A 12968-nucleotide genomic window follows, 5' to 3' on the forward strand; every position below is an offset into this window, starting at 1 on the left:
GCTTGCATGCCGTAGCCGCCGCCTCGCCGATGACCGTGACCGTCGCCGCCTGAGCTCGTTGCCGACGCAGCTCCGGTGACCAAATGGTCACCCCGGCGAGTCCAAACCTCTCCCCGCACCCCGTAGAGCCTCGCTAGTGCATCCGCTCACCCGCTAGCATGCCGTAGCAGCAAGACCACCGATTGGCGAACACCGGCGGCCGCAAAAGAGCTCACCGCCGTCGGCTCAGGCTACCCCAGCTCCTCCCGTTCGCTCCATTAGATGCGCCACATCGCCAGCTAGCCGTAGCAGCAATACACGAGTAAAACCGTGCCCTGTGGGCGTTTTCCAAGCCGCACCGCCGTCTCGGGGCTCGCCGGCGTCAAGCCGCCGGTGGGTTTGACCCCGCTGACCGTTGACTGGGTGGGCCCAGTATGACCTCCCCCTTGTGTCACTGACGCGTGGGCCACCCCCTGACATTTAGTTAGTATTAGATTAACACTAATTAGCCTAGGTTAGTTACCTAGTTAGTCACTGACCAGTGGGCCCGGCGCCCACTAATCCTAATTAGACTAAATAAACCCCATGTTAACTAACTGAGTCACTGACGTGTGGACCCCACACGTCAGGTTTGACTTGGTCAGCACTGTTGACTTGCTGACGCAAGCATAATGCTGTGCTGACGCAATATATCATTTTCTGGTATTAAAATAAATCAGGAAATTCCGGAAAATGCTATAAACTTCAAAAATTCATAGAAATTCAACCGTAGCTCAGATTAAAATAATTTATATATGAAAAATGATTAGAAAAATCCAATCTATCCATCTGTACCATTTTCATCATGACAAACCAATCTATACATACTGTATAAGTGAAACACTAAAATGGCTTATATAAAGAGCTTATTTTGGTGATGCATTTGAATCTTGGTTCAAATGGGCTTAATCCAAATGAATGCTAGATGCATTAAGTCAAACAAACATCACATACTCATGCCATGATCATGCATCATATTGCTGCATATGCTTGTGTTTGATTTTCGACACCGTTCCTTCTCGATAGGTTCTGCTCCGGAGACCGATCCAGAGTACCTCTCAGAGGAGCAGTGCCCCCTGTTGATCTACCAGGCAAGCAAACCCCCTTTTTCATTCCGATACAATCCTACTCTCTCCCTCCTGCTCTCATTTATTGCATTAGGACAACAACGATTCAACTGCTACTTTATGCTGCGGTAGTTGAACCCATTCCCCTGCATGACCTATCATTGCCATAGTAAATAGTTAGAACCCACTAGCATGTGTAGGAGTTGATTGAGCCATGTTGTGTTCCTACCATGCTTTGCCTGCTATTGCTTAGAGTATGTCAGGTCTGATTCATTGGGAATGAATTGGAGTGCAATGATATGTTCTGGTGCTGAGACTTAAGCCTGTGAACACGATTTGGTAAAGGTAGCGGTGAGAGGCCATGTAGGAGTACATGGTGGGTTGTCTCATTGGGACCGTCCTTAAGAATTGAGTTCTGTGTAAGTTGTCCAATGACTAGCTACTACCGCACATTGGGCTCCGGGCGCTCCAAGCTCTCTCGACTTATTAACCGCTTTGATCTCTGTCGAGGAGTTGCAAATAGTTTCTAGTGTTTGCAGGTAGTGCTATTTTTCTACGGAGTGGCACCCGGCAGGGTTGACTTGGGACAGACTAGGCACACGTGGCCCGGTGTACCGAGTGGCACCCGGATGGTGGGCTCGGGAACCCTGTACACATTGTTTGGGGCCGTGAGCGAAACCCCGGCCGGATCTCCTTGCGGATGGAACCTGAATAGGCGATAAACCTGGACTAGAGTCTTGTGTGGTTAGTTAGGTCGTGGCCGACACCCTCGCTAGGCTTCCGCTTGAAGGTTGCCGAGATACATGACGTGTATATGGTGATAAGTGGTGAGAGCGTGTGTGAAGAAGTACACCCCTGCAGGGTTATCCTGATCTATTCGAATAGCCGTGTCCTCGGTTATGGACTTCTTGGATGCTTATGTGGTACATAGAATACTTGAAGTGGATACTCTAAAATGCTCAAGACAAGTGTGAGTGCTATGGATGGCCTTCTCGTAAGGAGACGAGGATGAATCCATAGTAGTGTATTGATGTGGTGATTAGTGGACTCGTGTGCGCTGCCTCATCTCAAAGAAGTTTCTCGTTGTCATAGAACAGGATAGCCATTGAGTCAAAGCTAGCTTGCTGCAAATAAACCCCACATTACCTTCTTGATACAAATGCATGTATGATAGGATCTGATGTAAGTCTTGCTGAGTACCTTTGTACTCATGTTTGCTTTATTTATGTTTTGCAGGTGAGACATCTATCTCACTAGTAGTACCACTTGGACTTCGACGAGTAGCTTGTTACCTCAGCTACGATCTTGTACCTTGGAGGGACTTGTAGATAGTCAGGCTTCTTGGCCTTTTTCTTTTGTAGTTGTCTGTACTCAGACATGTAATGCTTCCATTGCTTGTATGCTCTGAATGATGGGTCATGTGACCCCTGTTTGTATTAATGCTATGTGGCTCTTCTGAGCCTTTATCTATATGAGTTTGCGTTATGTTGTGATGCCATGTTGTACAGCACATACTTGCATGTTATGCGTACGTGTGACGTGTATTGCTATGTGTGGGATCCGACAATCTAGTTGTTTATCCCTGGCATCCTCTCTTATGGGGAAATGTAGTCTAGTGCATCCTCGAGCCATATTAGTCCGCTACAGCCCGATTCACCGGAGTCCTGCTAGCCCAGCACTACCGCTTAGGACACTTGACTGGCCGGCATGTGTTTCACTTCATTCCTGTGTCTGTCCCTTCAGGGAAATGTCACGCGGTGACATCCGGAGTCCTGCCTAGCCTGCTATAGCCCGGACTCCCCGGAGTCCTGTTAGCCCAGTGCTACAGCCCGGATTCACTCGCTGCTGACCGACATGCTCGATGTGAATCATGTATGCCTGTCTCCATAGGTCTGTGCCGCTTTGGGTTCACGACTAGCCATGTCGACCCGGGTTCTCTGTCATATGGATGCTAGCGACACTATCATATATGTGAGCCAAAAGGCGTAAATGGTCCCGGGCCATGGTAAGGCAACACCCGTGGGGATACCGTGCGTGAGGCCGCAAAGTGATGTGAGGTGTTACATGCTAGATCGGTGTGACTTAGAATCGGGGCCCCGAATGAAATCCATTGTTTTTCATGTGACACAATCAAACAAACTCAAATCCTATAGGAATCCAATGAACATGCCATTCCAATCCTACTTTTTTCCTATTCTTATGTTTCTCCAATCCTATGAATCAAAGAGGCCCTTAGTCATGAATTAAGTTCAACCATGGAGTCTTCTAGATTATACATGTGGCAGAATCTGGTGGATGATATCCAACGGCCAGTAGTGCTCGGATTTGCCATCTTTGTACCGTCGGATTGGCTTCATCCAACGATCAACTTTCAAAGTTTTTCACACTCTATATAGGGGGTATAGATTAGATGTGCCGGTCGATTGCAATGGATCCAAAGTATATATATCTATTTAGTGGAGTGCACTCTAAACACATTATCTATTTATTTTTATCTAACCTTCCGTAGCCATTCAACCAAGCCACATAAGCTTCATGGGTGCCCCCCACATCATATTATTCATACTACGTTGATTGAAAAAAAGATAAATCACCCAAAACAAGATCTTCCCCTTTTTTGTTCCTACGATGTTGTGCCGTGCACGTACCTACTAGTTGTATAGTGGTAGTACTAGTAATATAGTATTAGGAGTACAAACTTGGTACTAGTAGGAGTAGTACTAGTACGGAATGCTCCTACTCTATCAACGAGCCCCGTCTGACACAAAATTTCTTGGCTTCCGTGGTACAGCTAGATCTTCCCCTCGTTTCTGTTTTCCAACCCGGCGGCGGGCGGGGTGTCGGTTTTCTCAACGGCGGTCCCACATGAAAGTGAAAATGCTAGGCAACACGCCTTCCCTAAGCTATGTGTCATTCCGGACGGGCCGTGTTGTACTCCCGATTCCCGGGCGTGTGGGGGTGCGACGCGAACGCGGCATGCCTTTTCCTTTTACCAGCAATGTGCCTGTGCGTTGCGATGGATCCAAAGTAGTAGAATAGTAGTATTTGTTGACAAACTTGAAAGAAATCACTATTGTTTTGATATACTCCTAATATATTACTCCCTCCGTACCTAAATATTTGTCTTTTTTGAGACTTTAAATGGACTATCACATACGGATTTTTTTGCGGGAACTATCACATACGGATTATATAGACATATTCTAGTGTTTCTAGCAAGATGCCCACGCGTTGCACGAAGTTGATGGAAAAGGTAAGCACAACTTATAAAATTGACGGATGGAGTACTAGTTACAGTGATGCATATAATTAAGCAAAGGGATCGCACATGTCGGTATTGACTGGAACGAGAATGCAATAGCACAATAAGAATTAAGGACACGATGATGCGATCACAGTGGTGGTTACAGAAGGTAAGAAGAAAGATGGATCCACGAGCGTACGACCTCCTGCTCCTCAACTTAGTGCGCCGGGCCACCAACCGGCGGCTAAGGAGCAGCGGCTTTTGTGGCGAGGTCGAGGTGCTTCTCAGCAAAGGCATCCAAGGCTTCCAGCCGGTTGAGGAAGGCCAATGTCGTAGCGTCCTCACTCGCCTTGTAGGTACCTGTGTACATGATTTCCTCGTACATGTGGATGTGTAGGTCGATGAATTCTTGCAGGGCGAGGCGCCTCGCGGCGAGCACGACCTCCAGGTGGATATTCTTCGTGGCGTCGGCGGGTAGTCGCAGGGCCACCAGTGCTTGAAAGAGGTTCCGGCCATGGAGGCCGATTAGGGTGGCAGGCAATGAGGAGCCCGGGCGCGCAGGCTGGAGGAGTACGGCGATGTCGTCTGCGAGCTTCTTGAGCATGATGAACTTGTTGCTGGTGGCAATGATCATCTGGTCCAACTGAGAGCCGTGGTTGGCATCGAAGGCGGCCATCCACCAGCCGGTCTCCAACACCATCTGGAGACGATCCTTGGCGCCATGCCGCAGGCCGGCGTCATGGACCATCTGGCGCAGCCGCTGGCCGCTCACGAGCATCGCCGCCATGGGTCTGGAGTGAGCTCTTTTGCGCTTAGTGTAGGTGCTTAGGCAAATGCTTAGGTGCGCACGATGTGGTAGATGCATTGGAATGGAGGGACGCCTTTATATGAGGGCAATGAGGGCAAACTGCGTTGCATTCACATTGTGCAGCCTCTTTTCCTGGACCTCCTCCTGTTACTTCCCTCATGCATTAATTGGAGGAGGATGCATTGGCCATTCAACATATCGGGAACCGCTACTCCCTCCCTCGTCTGCATTAAAGCCATACCAGGAACTGCGTCGCCCGCTGTCAAATCGAATACTCCCTTCGTCTAGGTGTTTCTTAAGTCATCTTACGAAAACCAAATAGCAAACACATAGGCGTGGTGCATTAACTCTCACGTTGTTTCTTCTTTTTTGACATAAATAGAGGAATCAACCAAGAAGAGATGTGGGTCTTGTATTCTTTTAATGACTTGAGACTATCAAACATGACATGCAGTGGTCAGTTCGTTGCACAAGAACAAATACAACCCACGTCAGTACACACGCATCTTATATAGCATCACATCCAATGGCTATAAAAGATGAATGAGACCAAATTTTATCTCATCTAGATGAGTTCTAGAAAAATTGTATTAATAATACTTAGTACTCCTACGCCATGTATCATATATTAGTATCATGTAGTACTTTATTTATTTATGAGGTATCCAGATGGCACTGCACCGCCAAGAAAAGAGGGCAACATCAAAATTATGGACTACTTTCTTGAGTATGTTGGCATGGTCCGGTCATAGTCACTTGTTGAAATCTCTAAAAAGACAAATACTCCCTCCGTCCGGAAATACTTGTCATCAAAATGGATAAAAGGAAATGTATCTAGACGTATTTTAGTTTTAGATAGATCTCTTTTTATCCATTTTGATGACAAGTATTTTCGGACGGAGGGAGTAGAAAACAGAGTTGGTGATGATGGTGTGCGTGCCATCCTGCAATATAGGCCGTCGGATTTATATCTAACGGATAGGAAAGAAACTATGGCAATTTTGCAAACATATACACCCACACGTCTCTCCACGTTCGCAAATAAGGCCTTCCCTCGTTCAACCTTTTCTCTCACAAGATAAACTACTCATACAAATGCATCTTGATGTTCCGTGCAACGCACGGGCAGCTAGCTTATTTATTTTAAAATAGTTGCTGCAATAATTGGATTGAAGTGATATATTTTATGTCTGCCCCGAATGATTTAAGATTCACTAGTAGTAACAAAGAAAAGGTTGCCTTGTTAATTAATAGAAAATAGGGTGAAAACTATCACATGAGGCCGGTAAAAAAAGGCACCCTGGGTTCAGCGTCATCGTCACTGCAGCTGTGCGCGCGCGAGAAGTCTACATATCGAGGGGGCTACCGAGCGAGGCACCGAGACACAATGTTTGAGAGAGAAACCAATTGACAGATTATGATCAGATCGAGTTGTTACCCTTCTGCTGTCATTGTTGGGGGGAGGGAGAAAAAGACGTATCGAGAGTGTGCGCGGTAGGCCCAGAGGCAGAACTAGCGAGTGTGTGTGTGTGTGTGTGTGTGTTTGAAAGAGGAGTAGATAGATTATTATCAAGATCGATGTGCCACCCTACTCCTTCGGTGCCGGGTAGTGTGTGTGTGTATGTTTGAGAGAGAAGCCAGTCGATAGATTAGTATCAAGATCGAGGTGTCACCCTACTCCTTCGGTGTTGGGAAGTGTGGGTGTGAGTGGGGGGAGGGGCAGTGACACTCACATATCTCTACTCTTATAAAAAATAGAGTTGGCTATGATGGTGTTCCTGCCATCCTGCAATATAGGCCATCCAATTTATATCTGACGGACAGAACGGAAACTATGGCAATTTTGCAAAAAGATACCCACACCCCTCTCCGCATTTGCAAATAAGGCATCCCCTCGTTCATCCCTTTCTCCCACAAGATAAACTTATCATACAAATGCATCTTGATGTTCCGTGCATCGCATGGGGATCTTGCTAGTAGGGAGAAGGAGTTTGTGTGACACATATCTAGCTATATTAAGGGATAGGTAGATAGCATATGTGTGAGAGACATTAGTGGCTGTGGGTGGGCGGAATTAAAGGGGTGGGCGTGTTAGACATAGAGAGCGTGTGTGTTTCTGTGTGAGAGACTTGTAGGATGGGGTAGAAAGATGAATTTAACCCTGACGGGGGGAGAGAAATACACGAAGTGCGCGTGTGTGATTCTGATGTGCACAGGGAAATGAGATATGTATGCGTGTGAGAGAGATTGCACAATTCATTCACGTATCACTATCTATCGATCGTGGACGTGCATCGCTTGAACATAAGTCAATATCTACTTCGTATCATGGCCAAAGGTACAATATCAATTCAACGCTATAAAGATTGGACACTCACATATCACATTTTTTCTATTTAAATAAGCCTTTTTAGTTGAGCATGCCAAAGTTACAGTGATGTTTCTTCAAACAACCAATGTAGCTATCATGAACATGCACCATTGTTACTCTTGCATTCAAATTCATTAGTCTTGGATGATTTAAGTTTCTATTTTGAATTAATATATGTAATATTCATATATGAATTCAACAGGTACGCAATTTATGAAATGGAGGCTATGTAATCGTATGAGGTAACACTTTTAAGTAGCTGACTACAATATCCATTTCTTTTTGTGCGCCTCTACACTAACACGTCAATGCATTATGTTTAAAATAAATAACCAATGGCACTAAATTATCTATTTACACGACGAATACATAGGCTGAGCGTTTGATCCCTTTTTTGTGAATGCGCCACTACACCTGTACGATTGGCCGTGCCTGTGTGAGCGTCCAAGTTATCGGCGCATCATCCCGAGTTATTGTCTTTTTTAGGGTGGACTCCACACCAGTTATTAACTGCTGACGCGTGCCCCGTGTACACAGTCTAGCATGACATTGCCACTAGCACGGTCCAAAATTAGTTGAAACTGGATACGAACGATCCCGCAGGCGGCAAAATCTCCCGCCTCCTTCTAAAATTTTCGCCACGTTAGTCTTTAGCATGCGAAATCCCCCTTTTGTCCTTGGTGCACGGAGACCAACAATTACAACACTGCCCTCATCTACATGATAGGTCGGGGCTGCTTTGGTAACTTTCGGTTCCCCCACTACACGGCACCCCCATTTCCTCTCCCCCTCCCGCAAAAATGACTAACTCCACAACACCAGAGCATCTTACATCATGTCGTCCGTACTTCATCACCCTTTCTCCCCTCCCCTCTTGAAACCCTAGACTGCTCATCCACTGGCATACCATAGCCCATTCACTGCCAGCAGCGTCCACCTCGCCGGATCTGCTTCTGCGGCCGCATCTACCCCACCCACCTCCCATAGAAACAAGTAGACTGCTCATCCGCCACTGTACCACAGCCCATTCAGTGCCGGCCTTGTCCACGGCGCCGGATCTGCTTCGTCAGTACTCTCGTCAACTGTTGCGCATCTGCAGCGGCTCATTCGTACTCCCCACCAGAGATGCTTCGTACACACCCCCTAGCCGCCCCACCGATGCCCCTGTCGACATCCTCTGATCCTCTTCGCCGACACCTTTCTCAACCCTACCGGAGCCGCTTCTCCACACCTTCCTCAACCCTACCGGAGTAGCTTCGCCTATACCATTCTCAACCCAACCGGGGCTGCTTTTCCAACTCACAAGTCCACGGCCTCAGATCTGCTTCCTCGCACCCTCATCCAACCAACCGGAGCAGCTTCTGACGCCCCGTCCACGGCCGCAGATTCGCATCGTCGACAGCACCCTTAACCCAACCACCGGAGCAGCTTCTGACGCCCCATCCATGACCACAGATCCATATCATCGACACCATCCTTAACCCAACCACCGGAGCAGCTTCACCTACGCCCTCGTCCACGGCCATAGATCTGCTTCGCCCACACCGTAGTCCACCCTACCGGAGCCGCTCCACAAACACCCTACTCGACGGTTCTAGATCTCCTTACCGGACCCCGACAGCCAGCGCAGTGTCATCACCCTCGACGTTTCTAACCTGATTCCCACAGTCTGGAGAGAAGCCAAGAACCCGCCATGGCCTAGGTACTTGTCACCTTTAAACCCGTCCAACATCACCTGCCCGATGTACTTCAAATATACTAACCGGTCGCTGTTACCTATTATGCAGCTGGCAAAAACTACAAGGACGATGTTTCTTCTAGATCTAACAGCTTGGCCAACCAAGATCCTAGACTAAGGCATTGCGATGATCTTGTAAGCGCGTCTCTCTCTCTTGTATTGTTCTGTGCCTGCCTGCGTGCTTTGCTAGGATTTTCGACCGGTAATCCCTTTGTGCGGACAATGATTTCTACTACTGGCTGCTAAATTAGATATGTAGATGTCATACGTGATACTACCTCATAGCTCTGTTCCTAAATATAAGTCTTTCTAGAGATTCCACTATAGGCTACATACGGAGCAAAATGAGTGAATCTACACTCGAAAATGCATCTATATACATCTGTATGTGGCCCATACTGGAATCTCTACAAAGACCTATATTTAGGAACAGGGGCAGTACATTACACAAAATCGTAGGTGGCATGTAGGAATTCCAGTGCACTACATTAGGCTCCCTTAGAGTGCCTGCAAGTCCAGCATAAAGAGTCATGGCTAGTTTATGGTACGCACACAATCGTTAATTGGTGGTTTAAATATGCGCAAGGGATATGCAATGTAGCATCATGTAGAGATGTCTAAAATTAGCCGTGTCAACTTGCAGATAGGTTTACACAATGAAAAAGTACAAGATGTAGTGCAACAGTGGCGACGGCCCGCTGGAGGAACCCTAGTGCTGCAGGCAGGGGATCGAGGTAGAGGGAAAGGGGAGAGGAGATGCAAGCGGGCAGGGAAATGAATGCTTGCGTGTTTTTTTTACTTGAGGGTCAGGTGTGACACGAGCGTCAGCAGTTAAATTTTGAGTGTAATATAGGCAGACAACAGAGTCATTTAACTATTCCACTTCCCTTCAATTTTTAGTGAGGTTCTACCCGAAACACCCCCCTCCAAAGCGAAATTAGTTAAGCCCAAGCCCATAACTCAAAAATGACTTCTTTACATCTTTTATGGCTTATTTTGACAATATGCCCTGAAAAGGCGGAAGCGAACTGGCCCTTAACCTGCAATTCAATTGTGCGTGCAATGATGAATCACTCCTGCCTGCTATCTATACATTTAGGCATCATCATACATGGCATAACCTAATACATGTGCATTCCATTGTAGAATCTGGAATATGCAATGTTTATGTTAGTTCATACGTTGCACATGATGTTTAAATGCCCCTTAAATCTGTGCAGTCAAGTGATGGTCTTTAAGCCTCCTTCTTTGCTTCTTTTCTTGATACGTAAGATTTGCTCACACATCTGTTAAATTGCTTGTTTGCATCAGCCAGCCATACTAGGACTGTTTGCTTTGATTACTTGCCGTTCTTGACCTAACACTCTAACAGAGCTTGTCAACGATTTAAACACTAAGGGCTGCTGTAGTGGGGCCTTGTCTAACTCATAGGTGACATAAAGGTTTGGCTGTACACTATAGTAGGCAAGTATGTTAGGAAAGTATGCATATTTATCTTCCAAGGAGACGAGTAACTAGTTGACATAATTATGTGGTGTTGTTTTGTTATAATCTCATCCTTTTGTGTTCACAGACTGGAAAGTATGCATATTTATCTTCCAAGGAGATGAGTAACTAGTTTGTGGCACCTTGCAGAGGGGGTGCAATGAAGATAAGATTGAGGATTTCCAAGTACAAGATGTTAGGAAGGAGCCTTGCAAGAGAAGTAGGAGCTGCGCTGAGCCTCTTCAACCTGCTAAGGTAAGTCACTGTATGCAACTCAACAGTTCAATTCCTTGTTTGTTTCAGGCATTGTTAATTTTCTCTTTTCAATTACTTTATTTGTCCTCAGTTAATGAGATGCCCAAATAATCATGCCTGATGTTCGGTACTTGTATCACTATCAGTTGACATAATTAAAGGACTTACCATTTAATTACTCTGCCGAAGTGTGCCTAAAGCTTTGAAGTCTATTAACCAACTATTATTGCATGAGGCTCACAACCTAGTTTATATTACGCTAATGATTGCATAGTTTTGCCTGCTGTAGTATGTTTGTATGAAACCCTCTGCTGTTCATTATGCTCCCTAAGACTTTAATTGAGGCACAAAATGGCCAACCGCTTGCTTGCTTATACGCAACGTGCTGTCTAAATTTGTGACTTGCCTATGTTTTCGATTGGGCCCAACATCATGCTCCTCTGGTGAGCTAAGAGGGATTTCTGTATGTAGGCTGCACAGACTATCTTTTTTATAATTTTTAAAATATCATGTGCTTATGCTTCATGACGTGTAACATTTTTGTTAGTCCTGTTTTGCCATGTAGTACAAATAGTGTCTTGTTCGCTTCACTGTTGTAACTATATTTTTGCCCTAGTCATGTGTACTTACAGAAACATTTCAGGATGAAGTGACATCAACACAAATATCTGCGACCAGCGCGGCATGGCTGTTACCGAATGATTATGAATTGGAATTGGAATGTGCTGATGTTCTCGAGCATCAACTAGAGGTGGCAAGACAACGTGTACATGATTGTCAACGTATAATCAACAAGTTGAGACTGGACATGCAGGTATTAGATGTAGGAGTCAAAAAATGAAACAAGCCACTGAGGTAACCATGAAGGAATTGGGGATTTTGCAGACTGAAATTTGTGCTATCTGAATCCGGCCAATACTATTTTCTGAAGAGATTATAGTTCAAATGGAGTTAAGTTGATGCGTGTCCATGATGTATGAGTTGTATTTGTCCAGTGTATGTAATTTGCTGTTTGTGTATGCTTTATTATCACCTTTGCCGAACCATAATGCCCAGTGGGTATAATTGGCTGTAATTTCTTTATTGTATAGTGTAGATTATTCTACCTTTCTATGGCTTGATCTCTTTGTTGTAATAGTGTATGCTTTCTAGAGGTGATAGTATTGAGTAGGATAATTCTTTGAATATGCTATATCGTTCAAACGAGGGCCAATGTGCCTGACCATGAACCTTCACGGGCCATCGGATCCATGGGCCTTCTACGTCTCGTAGGATCCATGGGCCTTCTACGTCTCGTAGGATCCATGGGCCTTCTATGTCTCGTAGGATCCATGGGCCGCCGGCTCATTTATGGGTCTTGTATGGGCCTTTAATGGGCCGTAGATGGGCCTTTAATGGAAATAGTATATTTTATGGGTTGACCATAACGGGCCATTAATAGGCCGTATTTGGTGATGCTATGAAAATGGCCCAACAGACTAACGGTCCACAAACGGGCCGACAGTAACGACGGGCTGAATTTGGCCCACAAACAGAAAAACACAGTAACGGGGCATAAGTAACCGAATGCTGTAAATGAGCCCAAGAATAAATGGGCCCTTAGAAGGCCGAAAGTTAACTTGGGATGGAAACGGCCCAACGGAATAACGGGCCGTTAATGGGTATAAAGTGATACACTGTTCATTACGGGCCAGTTTCACCACGGGCCGTTAATGGGTGTAAAGTAATACACTGTTCATTATGGGCCAGTTTCAGCACGGGCCGCTAATGGGCCAAGAGTTACAAAGGGCCTCATATGGGCCGAAAGACGTCATGGGCTATACATGGGCCAGACGTGAAAACAGGCTAGAATCATATTGGACGGCCCAGATGACGCTACCGGGCCTAATTCGGATAGGGTGTAACGGGCCTTGGGTTAGCGGGATGTAAATGGGCTATATGCGAACAGGCCATTAACAGGCTTTCCATGGGCCGGCTCGCCA

Source organism: Triticum urartu, chromosome 4A, assembly GCF_056163025.1.
Source record: "Triticum urartu cultivar PI428250 chromosome 4A, HENAU_Tu73, whole genome shotgun sequence".
Lineage (NCBI taxonomy): Eukaryota > Viridiplantae > Streptophyta > Magnoliopsida > Poales > Poaceae > Triticum > Triticum urartu.